Genomic DNA, 18,435 nt, shown 5'->3' on the forward strand with positions numbered 1-18,435 from the left:
ATTAGTAATATATAATACTTTTGTAAGGAATCTCTGGCTGGGAATAGATCTCAGTCTCCAGAATCCCGTCTACAGAAAATTTATTTAAATCTGAAGACCTTGAAAGGATCGCAAGTAAAGTGGAAGACACATGAAGGGGGAGGGTGAAGAGAAACTGCAACGACTGATCTTCACTGCCAAGCGAAGTCCCGCTTAGGACGTACATAGGTTAGTTTAACAATGTGCGTTGATTATCGGCAAAGTATAACAAAAGTGAAGTAAGTCATCTCGTCGACTTTGGAATACCATGCACCTGGTGAAACAAATTTGAGGTTATTAGTAGGCAGAATGAGGGTGAGTTTTCGGTAGCGAGAATGATAATAGAATTTGACGAAATCATTAAGTACGTGACCACAGCAGAGTGAGAGTCAATAGTGCAAAGGAACCAAAAGAAAAAAAAAGGACGTCAGCAGCCAGGATGCAATCCAGGGCAAGGATCGATAGTCAGGTGAGCTCAATTCTTAGGTCCCTTAACATTTCATGTGCGGGATTGTAGGGACATTTTATACGGAGAAATTATTGTGTAAAATTAAGAAATTATTAATAAATCAAAAATGCTTAAGAATTTGGAACTCCACGTTTCTATACCATGCACCCATAGGGTAAAATGGTATATTAAATTCGCCCAAATGTATATAACAGGCAGAAGGAAGCTCTTCCGACCCCATAAAGTATATATATTCTTCATTAGCATTAACATCCGAGACGATCTAACCATGTCCGTCCGTCCGTCCGAATACAAAGAGAAATACAGTTAACTTCGTATTGAGTAATTTTTATTGTGCCCCACATGGGCGTAGCTTAAATCTAAAATAGGCCCCACATGGGTGTAGTTTAAATCTAAAATGGGCCCCACATAGGCGTAGTGTAAATCAAAGAAATTATTGAAACAAAACAAGGAAATACAAGGTGACGCCAGGTTATGCCCTAGGTTGTGAGTCCTCACACTTTGCATATTTAATGATTTTAAATAGCCCCATAATACATTCATATACACCTACCCCCATGTATTAATATAGTTCAATGAATGTACATATGTACATATGTCTATAGGCATCTCTTCAGTAGCGTTTTAAATAAATTATATGAAATATTGTATGCATGTGTGTGAATATGTATGTATGTATATACATTTAAGTACAAACAAACATCTATGAAAAAATTTTATGTTAAATAACAGCATATGTTTGTGTATGTGCAAACATAGTTTGGCAAGAAAGTGTTTACACACAGGGAAAACATTAAAATTTTTAGCTTTGAAGCGAAAAAAAAGCAGTTAAAATATGATTGTCCAATTTTTTTTTAATGAAAATAGGTAAACTAAACTATAAACTTATTAATAAGTGAAAAAAAATTAACAATATGTTTCAATAAACAAAAGAAAATAACAAAAAACAAAAAAAGGAACAAAAAGTAACTGCCAAGAAAGTGTTTACACATCTCGCTTTTTCGTTTCTTTTTGTCGCATATTCTAAATTTACCGTTGTTTCCCGGAATTTTCCGATCGACAACTATGACTGCTTCAATTTTTTGTGTGGTTTCATTATTAGTTGGCACAATTACACACAATGTATGTATATTTTTATGTTAGCAAGATTGATGCCATCGAAAATATTATACAAAATCTATCTTTCACACTTTGATCTTTGCAACGAAACTTCTAGCCAGATGTGGCAATGATTTTGGCTCTGAAAATTTACTTAAACTTTGTTTCTTTCTGTTTGTTTTTTTCTAGTGAATGACAAATTACAACAGCAGCTGTTATCGATTATACCACATCCATTCGATGTGTCAATCGTTTCCCTCAGATGTATTTTGTGGTATTCGGGGATAATATTGGTACAGTATATTTTCCGCCAAATGTTGTCGGGTGGAAAGAGAGTTGTATATTCTGTTGACCAACGTTGGCTATAATATTGATACATACATACATATGTGTCATATCTGAAATTTAGACAATAAGAAGCATTAAAAATGTTTTAACTGCTATTAATGCAAATAAAACATAAATATTTGAAAATTTGTGTAAAACCTACAAAGCGTAATGCGTAAACTAATAACTGAGTCGAGTGATATTTGACCATGAGTGCATCCACTGAACAAAGAGAACAGTAAAAACATAGTTTAATATTATTGTATGTTTGTTATCTGTCTACAAATTGAATATTAATAGTGAAAAGAAGAACACTAGTTTGTATCTATGCCTCAAAGTTGTTATAGACCCTTAAATTGTCTCTAAGGGGTAGCAATTGATAAAGAGATTATAAAACACCCCGGTAAGTATATGATCTATGCTAAGCTGTCGGCAAAGCTAATTACAATGTACATTTTGTATGTATATGTACATATGTTCAAATGTGCTTTACAAATGGACATACATATGTACATATACGATAAAATGTATGTACATACATACATAAACATGCATATGTATGTACATATGTATGTGTACCAACAATTGAATGTGATGAATATAAAAACTTCTGTGTTGTTGAAATCGAGCATATTTAAATAAATACAATAATAACGTAGTCGATCTCTTTCACTCCTTATCTTTTTTAAAGCGAATTTTTACCTCCTTAGCTAGAATTAAACAAACATATGTATGTACATACATACATGTACATATTAGAGAGCTGCATGAATGGAAGCAAAGTTAAAGTCAAATGAATCCATATGGTGTATATGTATGTATATACGAGATTTGATTTCGAATTACCTCTTCCGGGCGGATGTTGCATGCGTCTGGTGCGACGCTTTATGAGGTAATCCTTAGTGGTACTGCAGTGGCAGGGAACAGTGATTTCACTATTTGTTGGATTCTCCTGGTGTAGCTGGTTTAGCAGCTTTAAATTTTCTCATCGTCACTTGGTGTACAGGGCCTTTTACGTCATTTTTGACGGCGTAGCAAAGTTCGAGAAAGCATTTTTTTTTTTGTTGCTTTCCTTGATAGCAATTTTAGTTCGCATATCCTGGATTAAAACTCCAACTATAGGCTAGTACGGCCATCATCAGTTTGGCACACTTGTTTGCGTCGCCAGTTAGTTGCGGGAACTCCAATGAGGCCTCAAACTCAGTGGTGTTTCCACTCAGTACATTTTCACGATTTTCCGTGCAGTTGCATTGTTGGCGAAATGTCTGCCGAATGTGCGTATTATGGCCAAGTGGTCGCTGGCTGTGAAGTGGCTTCACAGTTTCCATTCTGCTTGCTGGGCCAACTGTCTGCTTGCAAAAGTCACTCCAAAAGTCACTTCACTACGGATCCGCTCGATGGAAAGTATGCTCTGAGCCAGAATTCAGCAATACCAAATCCAAAGCTGCGAACGCCTCCAGCAAAAAGACATTAAAATCACCGGCAACGTAGACCGTGACCCATTGTCTAGCAAAATCAAAACCATGTTTTAGCCGTCCACCAAGCGAACCACCAAGTTCTATCATTAGCAGACTTCGCTAAAGAATCCAGGGTTGTAATGACCTTACCATATCTTCAACGCTAAAAGTAGTTGGGAATCCAAACTACATTTTTTATGTGCATGTCCCTTGGGCGCCATCATAATTAGTATAAAGAACTTCGCCTTTGCTGTACACTGCAGACTTACCAACGAGTTTAGGACTTACAACGTCCACTTTTGCCGATGACACGGCAATCCTTAGCAGATCCAAATGCCCAATACAAGCCTCTGCAAAACTAGAGGAACACCTTAAGGTGGTAGAGGAATGGCCAGCAACCTGGCGTATCCGGGTCAACGAGCAGAAATGCAAACATGTTACATTTACGCTTAACAGAAGAAACTGTCCAGCTCTAATGCTAAACAACGTACCAGTTCCTCAAGCCGTGGATGTCACTTACCTTGGCATCCACCTAGACAGAAGACTAACTTGGCGCAAGCACATCGAAGCAAAAAAGTCACAGCTTAAACTGAAAGCGAGTAGCCTACATTGGATCATCAATGCTCGGTCCCCTCTACGTCTGGAGTATAAAGTCCTCCTATACAACTCCGTACTGAAACCCATCTGGACTTACGGAGCCGTACTATGGGGAAATGCAAGTACCAGCAATGTCGATATTATACAAAGAGCGCAGTCGAAGATTTTAAGATCAATCACGGGGGCCCCGTGGTATATACGAAACGACAACATTCAAAATGATCTAAATATACCTAGTATATAGGTATACTATATACTAAGTATTCTGCGAAACTGGATGCACACCCAAATGTTCTTGCCAATTCCCTTACGCGAACTAATGATAGAACTCGTCTTAAAAGAAATGACAGACCAACCCAATAACAAGTGATTAGGGCCGCCTGCAATATCCCCAGGATTTATCTTAAGTACTAGTCTAAGAAAAATATCTCAAACTTGTTGTTAGGCTCTAATTTAAGAGTGGATTCAATAAATATATATTAAACGTTAAAAAAAAAAAAAAAATCTTCGCCTTAAACAACTAACCGTCACGCCCAAATATTTTTGTTATGGTATATTATACTATATTCAAAAAAGAGGTTTTACAACATGTGTAATAAAAAAAAGCCAAAGATCAGCAGCAGAGCAACGACACAGTGGCAAAGAAGTCAGCAGCAGTGTGGCGACATCGTTGCAAAGACGAGAGATGGATGGTTGCAGGTGCCTACAAGAGGAGAAGAAAGAGATGAACGAAGGCGAGGCGGATTTAAGGTGACAGCGAACCATCAACGATAAGATAGGATCATCAGATAAGACCGAAAAAGTTACGTTAATTTTACAAATTTTTTTTTTTGTCGTTTTTCACATTTTTGTGTTTATTCCCACAAATTTGGCGGTTCACAAAAAAAGCATTGTTCCGTTTAGTTGCGAAAAAAGCAAGTCAAAAGTTGACAAATCTGTTAGTAGTAAGTCTAATTAATCAGATTATTATGATGTACTATAATTTGCGTCAAGTAACGCTAAAAATTTTATGTTAGTCGAAAGAGGAACACATTACTCAACGGAGAAGACGGAGTGGATCCAAAACCTGACCTACATTAAAAAAAAAAAAACAAAAACCGAAATACGTGGCGTAAAAAGTGCAAAAACGGTTTCTGATGACTGGCACATTGTTCGATACAGCAGATCCAATCCGTTTGCATCTTCTAATTTAGTCAAACATGATCTAATCCTGGCATTAAGGTATGTCACTTGTCGGCGTAGACTCCTAGAACAATAGATAAACGCGCGAAGTCTGAGGAAAGTCCCTCTATTGACTTCGAAGCATGCAAAAGTCAAAAAATATAAAACAGAAGAAAATTATATATCGATCCCAAAATGAGAATATTCAGATAGCAATGGTTGAATTAGATAATGATTATCTAATAATGTGGTCATAGATTCCGATAACAAATAGTCTGAATACATAATACAAAAAGGGCAGAAATGGCTATCGAATAAAAGAAAGGTCTTGGAGCGGCGCCAATAAAAATGTTCATAAAGGGACAACATTTTAACCACTCAAGCTCTCTCATTTTCAGCTCTCAGCGATATTTAAAAATAGAGGAACAAAGATCACATTGGATCAATTTGAAAAGTAGAAATAGTTTGTTTTTTAAATTTTCCATATAAAAATGATGGAAGCCAGCACAGTAATACACATCAGGAGTGGGTAGATATTCCCAAACAGAGACTGTAAGGCATTAGACGATATAAGTAGTCAATAGATATAGTATATATATATAGTAAATATAGTATATTTTTATAAATATATCATAAAAACCAATAGTAGCCAATTTAGTAATTCATACGGCAGAGTTGGAAAGAATTGGAAGTCAGTAACAATCGTTAAAGAACATCACCAGGAACATTAGGAACGCAGATTCCAAAACGTCGCATTCGGTAGCGCTTTGTACAATGTTTAAGATTAAGATTCATTTGATTGATTTGGCTTCACCAATTCAGATAAATAGAACGAAATTAGGTCATGAAAAAAAAATAATGTCAAGTTTACTCAAAACCAAAACAAAAATCTACACGCTGTGGTAAACATTTAAGAATATAACCACACCACCGAACATAAAGTAGAAATATTTTCAACGCCCCAAAACGTGGGTTATTAGAAACAGTATTATTAAGAACATTTGTCGTCTTCTAGATTCTAAGATTTCACATACAGTGACTCAACTTTTTGATCACGTAACTATACCTAAGTTCAATTACAAAGAAAAACTTTAATAAGTCATTTAAGTCTTTCATGAAGTTTTTCTGTTTTTTTGAAAGTATTGATATTTTAGGTGTTCAATTTTTGGTCAGTAAACCATCGGTTTAACTCTATTTGAAGCATGCCTGTGGCTAGGAATGTGTAGAAAATTATCCTCCGGGGTTACTTTTCTCCTATTATTCCCTCTATTACTGAATTTAAGGTCCAAAATTGAAATATTCTGGGGGCATTCAATCCGACATCAATTTTTCAACCCTCTCCAACTTTATCAGACGCCATAGAGTCCCATAACCGAAGCTATCGCTAGCTGAGTTTTACTTGAATTTGAATAGAAGACGCTCCAACATCTGACTTGTTTTTTAAATTCATTGAACCAACTGATTTTATTTTGTCTGTAAAAAACTAAAGTTCTTGTATTTTTTCCAAAATAAAGCTGAGATTTTTTCTTTTAATCCTAAAGAAACCTTCGTGGTAAGCGGTAAGTCAGCGGTAAGCTTTTTAATTCTGCAAGTAATTTCAGGTTAGTTTAGAGATTTCTTATAACTAATAATTGTACAATCTCATTTCACTCAGGGAGGGATCTCACAGTAGGCTGCTGGCAGCGCTGCCGGATAGCGCTGCAAAAATTAATATTTTCGTGATAGTGTTTGGTAAAAATGACAATTATATGCAATCCATAGGGAATCACTCACAAATTCTGAATTTTTGGAATCGGGTAAGATTCATAGATGCTAGAGACGCCCAAAGTTGAGAAAATTTTAGTAAATGGGAATAAAAAAAAACTTTTACAAAAATATTGGCCGATTTCAACAATAAGCCATATGACTAGAGAAACCTCGTCTAAAAAACATGCCACAGGAGGTATAGGAAAGAAGGTCGCACACAGTTTTGCCTGTGGCTTGTTTGTAATTAATTGATAACATTGCTTAATGTTGTTTTGTTAATACTATCTGATTATATACAGTTGTGTTCAAAAATATAGTAGCGCATCACCTTGCAACATTTAAATTAATTTTTCGACATGTTAAGCGTTAAAAATTAAATTTTTTTTTCATATTCTTCAAAGAATGGGATATAAAGATGAGAATAGGATAAGATTCCGTTTGTTTTATATTGTTTTTTATAATTTTTTTATGACTTTTGCCAAATACACCAAAAAGTGCCTGTTCATAATTATAGTAGTGGTTACAAAGGAGGCAAAAAAACAACAGTTTAATTTAATTCAAAAGTGATTTTTTGAGTTCTTCTCACTTAATAATGTCTAATACTTTGTTGTATAGCCTTTTTTTTAAATACCGACATCGCATCGGCGGATCATCGAACCGATAAGGTCCTGCCAAGGGTTCAAGGGCATTTGCGACCATGCTTTTCAACTATTTGCCAAAGCCCAGTTTTTTTTGATGGATTTGATGTTGCCACAACCCGCCTAACATCTCGCCATAAGGTCTTGATCGGATTAAGATCTGGGGACTGAGGTGGCCGTAACATAACATCGATATTTTGGATGCGAACCAATCTTTCTGGTATGTTTCGGATCGTTATCCTGTTGAAATGTCCATTTTATAGTCATTTCCCAACTGGAACATGGTAGCATTGTATTTCCTAATATATCTACATAAACATATCTATCCATAATTCCGTTTCCCACATGGGTAGGGCCAGCGAAGTTGTAAGAAAAGCATGCATTTATCATTATGCATATGCCACGATGCCTAATTGTTGTTTTGTAAGATTATTTTCGGATTGCAAAATAGTTTTATTTGACGAGAAAGGCTCTAGGAAGTATGTACGATGTTCACCAAACACCTAATATAATCCTAGGTACACCCAAAACAACAATTAGGCATCGTGGCATATGCATAATGATAAATGCATGCTTTTCTTACAACTTCGCTGGCCCTACCCATGTGGGAAACGGAATTATGGATAGATATGCTTATGTAGATATATTAGGAAATACAATACTACCATGTTCCAGTTGGGAAATGACTATAAAATGGACATTTCAACAGGATAACGATCCGAAACATACCAGAAAGATTGGTTTGCATCCAAAATATCGATGTTATGTTACGGCCACCTCAGTCCCCAGATCTTAATCCGATCAAGACCTTATGGGGAGATGTTAGGCGGGTTGTGGCAACATCAAATCCATCAAAAAAAACTGGGCTTTGGCAAATAGTTGAAAAGCATGGTCGCAAATGCCCTTGAACCCTTGGCAGGACCTTATCGGTTCGATGATCCGCCGATGCGATGTCGGTATTTAAAAAAAAGGCTATACAACAAAGTATTAGACATTATTAAGTGAGAAGAACTCAAAAAATCACTTTTGAATTAAATTAAACTGTTGTTTTTTTGCCTCCTTTGTAACCACTACTATAATTATGAACAGGCACTTTTTGGTGTATTTGGCAAAAGTCATAAAAAAATTATAAAAAACAATATAAAACAAACGGAATCTTATCCTATTCTCATCTTTATATCCCATTCTTTGAAGAATATAAAAAAAAAAATTTAATTTTTAACGCTTAACATGTCGAAAAATTAATTTAAATGTTGCAAGGTGATGCGCTACTATATATATGCCTTTTCACAATGTTTCATTGCTAATTACCTGCTTTGAATAAAATGACTTATATTTAAGTTGATGAAAATTTGGGCATAGTTCCAGGTTGGGCCTTTTTATTTCCGTTTATATAATTGGATGTAAATATTTTGTTTTTTACCTAATAGTAAAAAAAGGGTTCTTCTACCTAGTTAATTCAAAAAATATAATATGAAGTGCCAAATATCCCACTTAATTTCGGACTGAACAGTATTTTTCAATATACACTCATACACAAATAAATTAAAAAAATTTTGAATTTTACTGAATACATTTAGTATTGTGATTATTCACAATTATTTTTAATAAGTTGTTCCATATTCGTGGGCATAGACGACTTTGTTTATCTGCAGACCCAAGACACACTTGACGTCAAAAACGCATTTAATTTTGCCCGATGGAATACAATTCTAGCTGCATTGGAAGGCTTTGGAGTGCCCATGTACCTAACACGTATTATACGTAGCTATCTCAGCAACCGGACTCTCCTGTACAATACCGATGAACCCCAGAACGCATCGCATCTCAGCCGGAGTCCCTCAGGGCTTCGGTATTAGGGCCGAGTTTATGGAATGTAATGTATGACGGCATTCTTCGTCTGACGCTACCGATAGGATGCACGATGGTGGGCTTCGCCGACGACATTGCACTTGTGGTAGTGGCGAAACATCTGAGCCTGGTAGAAACTAACTGCAACGATGCGGTGTTGGTGGTCAAAGGCTGGCTGGACAGGATGGGATTGGAGCTGACGGCACAAAAAAAAGAGGCAGTGCTAGTCAGTAGCAGAAAAAAGGTGGAGACAGCATCAATCAGGATTGCTGATGAAACGGTTGCGTTTAAGCGAGCACTGCGTTATCTTGGAGTACTAATTGATACCAGGCTAAGCTTCAGGGAACATTTGGAGACGACTAATACAAAGGCTGCAGGCACTTTCACGTATCATGCTCAACTCCAGGGGCCCCAAACAATGGAGAACGCAGCTCTTCATGACGGATTTAAGAACTATTATTTTATATGCCGCGCCCATATGGGCCAGAGCAGTAGCAACACCGAGCTATACTAGAGGATTGGCAGCGACATACCGGCTAAGTGCCCTACAAGTCTGCTGTGCATTCAGGACGGTATCCACGGAGGCAGCACTGGTAATTGCGGGCATGCCACCAATCGATCTACTAGTCCAGAGGATCAGGAAACGTTCTTGGCAGTTCGCAGCAACAACGCAACTAGAAGGGTCGTCCGCATAGAAGCGAGGCAGCGTACAATTGATAGATGGCAAAGGAGGTGGGATGAGGCAACGAACGGAAGATAGACTCACTCACTAATTTCGAAGAGGCTGGATAGGAAGAAAGCATGGCCAAGTGTCGTTCCGAATGATAAGCGGGCACGGCTGCTTTCGCAGCTACCTGCATCGTTTTAAGATCGACAACAGTGCGCTTTGCATATGGTGCACCTAAGACATTAAGGAGGATGCTAGCCATGCACTATTTACATGTGGCCGATTTCCGGAGCAGCGGACTCGGCTGGGAACTCAGCTGGGTACATCTATTAACTCGGGCAATCTAATCTCGATTATGCTAGAAAGCGAATCGAACTGGAGGGCATGCAGCGACTATGCGGCGTGTACAGCAGCTGAGCTTCGCAGGTTAGAGCGCGAGAGGGCTAGGGTAGGGTAAGTGGGGAATTTCTGTGCTTTCGATGCAATGGCCCACTGGCTAGTCCCTCGCAAGCCACCAAACAATTGTTAACCATGTATCCCTTTGTATGTAATCCTATGTTGTAAACCGATAAATATATGAATTTAAAACCAGAGGGCCGGGGCTAACTTCGACCGCGTCAAAGTTTGTATACCCTTGCAACATTTTTGGTAACTCTTTCCTTAACTATAGCCATCAAAGTGGAAAAACGTTTAAGCTAAAAAGGCAAATGTTTCGGAACGGCCTACAATCTTAGTATAGGAAAAAACTAACAAGGGGAACTTCAGGTATGCGAATCACCGATTTGGATGAATTTTGGATATGTTGTAGAACACCCCGTCATTTGAAGCTGTGTGAAATATTTCGGCGCACTATTCTATATTTTCCTAATAAATCGGCTTTAAAGTTATAGCTTTGGTGACTTATAAGTAAAACGCCGAGTGGTGTACAAGCAGCTCGACGGTGTAAGGGGTAGAGGCCCTGCCTAAAATCGACGGAACTCTGGTTCAACCCCCGCCCGAAACTAGTTAGTTTTGGGTTTTCATTTTTTTTTTCCTTTTTTAATAATTTTTTTTTTTAATAGCGAAATAGGTCTTTTGATGATTTGTAATTGGAAACATTTTTTATGTATGTTGAAATTATTGTAGATTATTATTAACTATTATTAACTTGTACGCTTAAGGTAATACCAGCTATACGCACGCCATTATGTACTGTATTTTTTATGCAAGTTTAAAATATGATAAAGCGGATGCAAAACTCCTTAACGCTTATAGAAGAAAGTCGAGAAATTTCATCAAAAGAAGACTGCACTAAAGTAAAATCCCCGTCAAAGACGGGGCAATTCCACTTGTCATCTCTGATATTGAAGAGAATGCTCAAGTATGCATGGTTCGCTTCAGATTAGAAAGTGGTTTTCCAAAATTTTTATTTCGTTTGTTTCCTTAAAATTGGTTTAAAGTTGGTATGTTTTTGCACAAAAGCATTATTTAAGCATGTTCATAGTCTTGAGAAAATATACATACGGGTATCATGTTTGTATGATTTATATCACAAAAAAAAATGTGAAGGCAGAAGTTAATTAGTCTATTTTGCGTCTATAAGTTATTTATGTTTTTGTAAAGGCATAAAAAATGAATCCAATCAAAAATCATCAAAAGACCTATAACGTTATTAGACAAAAATAATTATTGAAAAATCAAAAAAAATAAAAACCCAAAACTAACTAGTTTCGGGCGGGGGTTGAACCAGAGTTCCGTCGATTTTAGGCAGGGCCTCTACCCCTTACACCTTCGAGCTGCTTGTACACCACTCGGCGTTTTACTTATAAGTCACCAAAGCTATAACTTTAAAGCCGATTTATTAGGAAAATATAGAATAGTGCGCCGAAATATTTCACACAGCTTCAAATGACGGGGTGTTCTACAACATATCCAAAATTCATCCAAATCGGTGATTCGCATACCTGAAGTTCCCCTTGTAAGATATTGATCAAAGTCACTGTTTTCCACCGATCGTTCCTATGGGAGCTATATGATATAGTTACCCGATCCTTATCAAATTTGGCACAGTCATTAACAGATATATTAAACCAATAAATATTCAATTTAAAAGCAATCGCGTCAAAAGTCACGAAGTTGTTGACAAAAGTCACTGTTTTCGAAAGATCGTTCCTATGGGAGCTATATGATATAGTCACCCGATCTTGATCAAATTTGGCATAGTAGTTAACATGTGTAATTAACTCACCAATATTAAATTTCACGACAATAGCTCAGAAAATAACGAAGTTATTAAGAAAAGTCACTGTTCGTGACTTTATCATTTGTATGGGAGCTATATGATATAGTGATCCGATCCGGCTGAGATATACAACGCGTGCAGTATATACAAGCCTACATGCAAAATTTCAGCTCTGTAGCTCTTACGGTCTAGGAGGAGTTTGAGTTGATCCAGACGGACGGACGGACATGGCGATTTGAACTCGTCTCGTCGTGCTGATCAAGAATATATATACTTTATATGGTCGGAGATGCTTCCTTCTATGCGTTGCACACTTTTGACCAAAATTAATATACCCTTTTTGCAAGGGTATAAAAAACCTGCAGGACTCTACACAGGTGCTCACACCGTATTTCAGAATTTTTCTTAAAAATAGTTTGGTTTTAGGCTAACCAAGGTTACCAATGGTTTTTTAAGGTTGTTCTCGCAAGTTCTTACTAGAATTAAGGTCTTATGATTTACTTTTTTACTCAAAGGGCAATGCCAAGGTGCCAAGGAGCCCCTTGAAAAGCTTGTTAAATAATGTTTCCAAATTAAAATTTTCATCAAAAAGTCATCGCTTCCTTGGGAAATAGTTAGAAATATGAATGAGTCAATCAAATATCTTGGTATGGACTACAATCCAAAACCACTAGATTGCCGATTCGTGTACCCGAAGTAAATTTCTTGGACTTCTGATCCTTGAACATTAATGTTGGCATCAGTACGAAACCATTTTCCCCGATTTTCGGTACTTCAAGCAATCATGTCATGTAAATATGCACATCCACAATAATGCATTTCGTGCTAAAATAAGCTCTAAAACTTTTTTTAGTAGATTGGATCTCAATTGTTTTTAAAGGCTTAAAAACATTTGTAATTCAATATTTTGAAAGACTTGATTTGTATCAATGTTTTTAAAGATGTTAATTAAGTCTCAAATCTGAGTAGGAAATTTTCTTGCTTGTTTCCCCCAGGGAGCACCGTAATCCAACCTTTTATACAAAAAAATACTGACGAAATATCGTTTTTATTTCAATATTATGCCAATAAAAAAACATTTGGAGATTTGGTAATTTTTTCCATTTGTATACCCCTGCAAAATACAAATGACACAGTCACGAACAGTGACTTTTCTTAATAACTTCGTTATTTTCAGAGCTATTGTCGAAATTTAATATTGGTGAGGTAATTACACATATAAACGACTATGCCAAATTTGATCAAGATCGGGTGACTATATCGTCTGTGGCAGCTTACATTGGTAATATTTGCCCTGCTAAGGTTTTAATTCAAAAGTTTAAGTTTTCTAGGCCTCGCGAAATCTCCTCTTTTAAAATTACAGTACCAAATGAGTACTTCTCAGCTATGGTTGACCCTAATTTTTGGCCAGAGGGCCTAGTTGTACACGAGTTTGCGCCCAATAAGCGCTCTCGTCCGTTGCCTGTCCACCTTCCTACTTTATCTTCTGCTTCAAAAAACTAATAACATCTAGTCTTTGCATTCATTATCAAAATGTAAGAGGACTTCTTACCAAGCTGTCGAACCTTTTCTGTGATAGCCAAACCTTTTCAGCTGACATATTAGCTTTCTCTGAAACTTGGCTTAACTCCTCTGTTCTAGATAATGAAATTCTTTCTAATAATTTTATTTCTTATAGGCTTGATCGTGTTGGTCGTCGTGGCGGTGGAGTACTCATTGCTGTAAACTCGAATCTGTCTTCAAGTGTGGTGCCGATTGATCTCCCCTTAGGTGTTGAGTTTATTTGCGTCGAAGTTACATGTTCTAACTTTAGCCTATATATCTCTTGTTCTTATATTCCTCCAGCTTCTGATACCATGATCTACGTGCACCATGCTGATGCTTTACGAACTATTTTTGGTCGTCTTAAAGATCGGGATGTTCTTATAGTTTTAGGTGATTTTAACTTGCCTAATATTTCTTGGCTTGTTGATGATAATCTATCTTTCTTAATTCCTTCATCTCAACATGTTTTTCTTGATAGCCTACTTGAATGTCCACTATATCAGTTGAATTCTTTCCTTAACTGTTCTAAAAGAATCCTTGATCTTGTTTTTGTCTCTGATCCCACTGTTAGTGCTGTATCGCAAACACAGCCACTAGTGAAACCTGAAGATCCTTATCATCCTACCATTGAAGTTACTATTTCTTACAATTCCGTTACTAATTTATTTAAAAACATCTCAAATTCTCGTCGTAGATGTTTTCGTAAAACAAATTTCAATCTTCTTAACAGCCTTATTTTCTCTTTTGATTGGTCGTTTCTATTTGAGTGCTGCGATATAGATTGTGCAGTGAAGTTTTTCTATTCTGCTCTTAATTCTCTAATTGATAAATGCGTTCCTTATGTGAATGTCTCTACCGTCTCCAGCTCGCCAGTCTGGTTCACACGTAGGCTCTCTAATCTTCGTAACATTAAATCGAGATATTTTAAAAGATTTAAAAAAACTGGTTCGCGACTTGACTATGCAAATTATTGTATAGCCAAATCTCAATTTTGTCTCTTAAATACTCAATGCTACAACAATTATCTCGTTCGCTGTAAGGCTGAATTTTATAATAACCCCAAAAGATTTTACAACTTTGTCAATTCCAAAAGACGCTCTAATGTCCTACCTTCCACCTTCAGACTTAACGACCAGTCTGCTAATAATGATTTAGATATTGCAGATCTGTTTGCTAAATTTTTTCAGTCGACATATTCTACTACTGTTTCGGATCCCACACCCTATCCCTTTTCAATCCCACATTTAAATTGTATGTTTTTTCCCAGTATTACTGAAGACTGTATTCTCTCTAGCTTGTCATCTATGAAGTCTTCCTTCGTTCCCGGGCCTGATGATATACCTAGTTGCATCCTTAAAATGTGTTCTATTTCCCTATCTAAGCCTTTAGCTCGGTTATTCTTTATATCGAGTGAGACTTGTAGATTTCCTGATATTTGGAAGGAGTCATTTATTATTCCGCTTTTTAAAAAGGGTAGCAAATCGGATGTTTCCAACTACCGTGGCATTGCCAAACTTTCGGCAATACCTAAACTGTTTGAGAAAATTATTACGTCTTCTCTTCAACATCTATCCAGATCCACTATTTCTCCTTGTCAGCATGGTTTCATGAAAGGTCGTTCGTCGCTTACCAACCTTTTAGAATTGACTACCCTTGTACACCATGGCTTCCGTAAAAAGTGTCAAACTGATGTTATTTATACTGACTTCAGTAAGGCTTTTGATACGGTTGATCATTCTTTGCTTCTCGCGAAACTTAACATCATGGGTTTTTCACCAAAATTATTGGGTTGGTTAAAGTCGTATCTTATTGGCAGAACCCAAAAGGTGTCTTTTCGTTCCTCGATATCTAAAACTGTTCGAGTTACGTCAGGTGTACCCCAAGGCAGTCATCTGGGCCCACTATTATTTACATTGTTTATAAATGATTTGCCTTTGGCCTTGGCGCATTCACGCGTGCTCATGTTTGCGGATGACGTCAAGATTTGTTATTCCTATAATGATCCTTCTTTCCAACAGTACTTGCAATCAGATCTCGATGCGTTCTGTGATTGGTGCCACGTTAATAAATTACACCTTAATGCCTCTAAGTGTTCTTTTATGACTTTCAGTCGTTTGTCTCCGCTCCTAGCTCATTACTCTATTAAGTCTGTTCTGTTAGATTGTGTTCCATCATTCAAAGACTTAGGCGTTATGTTTGACCCTAAACTTTCATTTAATGTTCATATTTCTTCAATTGTCAACAGAGCAAGCTGCCTTCTCGGCTTCATTAAACGTTGGGCCAAAGAATTTGATGATCCCTATGTAACAAAGGTTTTATACACTTCGTTAGTTCGCCCTACTCTAGAATATTGCTCGCCAGTGTGGAACCCGCAATATGATGTTCACCAGCGTAGTATTGAATCGGTACAGAAGCAATTCCTAAAGTTTGCGCTACGCGGTCTAAATTGGGACCCGGGTCTTCGCCTACCTTCTTATTCTGATAGACTTCTTCTTATTAATCTTCCTTCACTTTATAACCGTAGGCTTGTTTTTGGCATTCTCTTTCTCCATAAACTAGTCAACGGCGAAGTCATTTCTACCAATTTACTAGATACGCTGTATTTTTGTGTTCCCTCACGTCGGACCAGAAACTTTTTTCCTATTCACCTTAGTAGATGTCTGACTAACTACTCTCTTCACGAACCTCTTCGTGTTCTTTGCCAATCTTTTAACAACCTTTCTCACCTTATCTCTCCTCATCTTTCTGTCACTTCTCTTCGCGCTATACTTTTTAATCATCTACAGCGAAACCAATGAAAATATTCTGGACTTGGATTGGCTGCAACTCATCCCTGGCCACATTGGCTGTGAATCGGGGCATAGCTGGCACCTTGTGCAAATAAAACACCTCCACCGGGCCGGGGATGTTTAGTTGTGTATAAAGCTAAGCTACCTTCTTTATTTAATTACTATCTGTCTTTAGCTTAAGCTTTTTCGTCGACTGCTGTGTTAGTTGACGTAAATAAATAAATAAATAAATAAATAAAATAAATATCATATAGCTCCCATAGGAACGATCTTTCGAAAACAGTGACTTTTGTCAATAACTTCGTTACTTTTGCCGCGATTGCTTTCAAATTAATTATTTGTTAGTTTAATATATCTGTTAATAACTGTGCCAAATTTGATCAAGATCGGGTGACTATATCATATAGCTCCCATAGGAACGATCTTTCGAAAACAGTGACTTTTGTCAATAACTTCGTTACTTTTGCCGCGATTGCTTTCAAATTAATTATTTGTTAGTTTAATATACATATCTGTTAATAACTATGCCAAATTTGATCAAGATCGGGTGACTATATCATATAGCTCCCATAGGAACGATCGGTGGAAAACAGTGATCAATATCTTCGTTATTTCCTATGCTAAGATTGTAGGCCGTTCTTTCGGAAATATTAGCCTTTTTAGCTTAAACGTTTTTCCACTTTGGTGGCTATAGGTAAGGAAAGAGTTACCAAAAATGTTGCAAGGGTATACAAACTTTGACGCGGTCGAAGTTAGCCCCGGCCCTCTGGGTTTCTTTCGTTGAGATCATTTCTGGAAATTCCGAAAAATTAAATACATGTGAGATGGGACTCCATGTTACATTTGGGGGCTCAACCGATCGCGGACTTCGTAAATACATGATCGGAAAGCTGCCAATAGAAATAGTGAGACAGCGAAAGTTTTCGACAGCAGAAAGAACGAGAGAAAAAGCAAATACCAATTTTCAAATAGACGCGATGCTCTGGCGCCAATTAAAATAAACAAGACAAAAACATCAAGCGAGGAAAAAGAGACAGCAAGAAGTCGCGATATTCTGGCGCCAAACGAAACGAAAAGAGAGACGAAGGCAGCAAACACAATAAAAGAGACGAAAAGAGCAAGCGGAAAACGAAAAAAAAAATCGCGAGCAAGCTTTTAATAAGAGTATTACGAAATCGCATCATTATGTCGGACCAAGATGACCAATTAGCCCCGATGTCGCACCATGTCCATGATTTATAATACTATTAATAGAGTATCAATAATACATTTGGGGACTCCATCTTACATACATAAATTGTTGCAGTCTTAGCAAATTCTCCTTTGATCTTGTACTTCGTTTGAACCAAACTACTATATTCCATTAGTTGGCAATGACTTGTTCTGCTTGTTGCAACTCCAGTGCTTTTACACACACTAAGTTAAAAGAGTGCGAAGCAAGGGACGTGGCGCGATCTTTTAAAGCTGTCATGTATGGATTTTACAACGTTCGCACCATTATCCGTCACCACTGCCCTAATCTTTTGCAGGGGAAAAGCTCTCCCATGAAGCCATGAACACATCAGAGATGTGATCTGCGGTGTGGGTAATTTACTACAACTGTGGCACAGATTTACTGATTTTCAAATAAACCATGTACAGTAATAAATAGAATAATAAGTTAATTCCAATAGCTTTCCAAATGGAGGCGTAATGTTGATTTGGACAGAAATGGCTTCTCTTGCTGATCAAGAGTGTATACACTTTTTTACAAAAGTAAATTTTTTTTTTTTTTGTTTGCACACCCGTAGGTGGTTTTTCCAAAACTTAAAATTGTAAGCCACGATTGCCCCTGGAGCGGGTTTCTTTAAC

At 37.1% G+C, this 18,435-nt stretch overlaps 1 protein-coding gene across 3 annotated transcripts in view; it reads left to right on the top strand.

The window, feature by feature from the left end:
• Positions 1–1,938: 1,938 nt before the first annotated feature.
• The window catches only part of LOC6652385, a 72,847-nt gene continuing 56,350 nt past the window's right edge, over positions 1,939–18,435 (top strand). The window contains exon 1 of one of the 3 annotated variants that reach the window (XM_047009902.1): positions 1,939–2,315. The gene's annotated coding sequence lies outside the window, so the exon portion shown is untranslated. The remainder of the gene's footprint in view (positions 2,316–18,435) is intronic. The other 2 variants (XM_023181244.2, XM_023181245.2) reach the window with 2 other exon arrangements.

The sequence above is a fragment of the Drosophila willistoni genome (genome assembly GCF_018902025.1).
Source record: "Drosophila willistoni isolate 14030-0811.24 chromosome 2L unlocalized genomic scaffold, UCI_dwil_1.1 Seg168, whole genome shotgun sequence".
NCBI classification, from domain to species: Eukaryota; Metazoa; Arthropoda; class Insecta; order Diptera; family Drosophilidae; genus Drosophila; species Drosophila willistoni.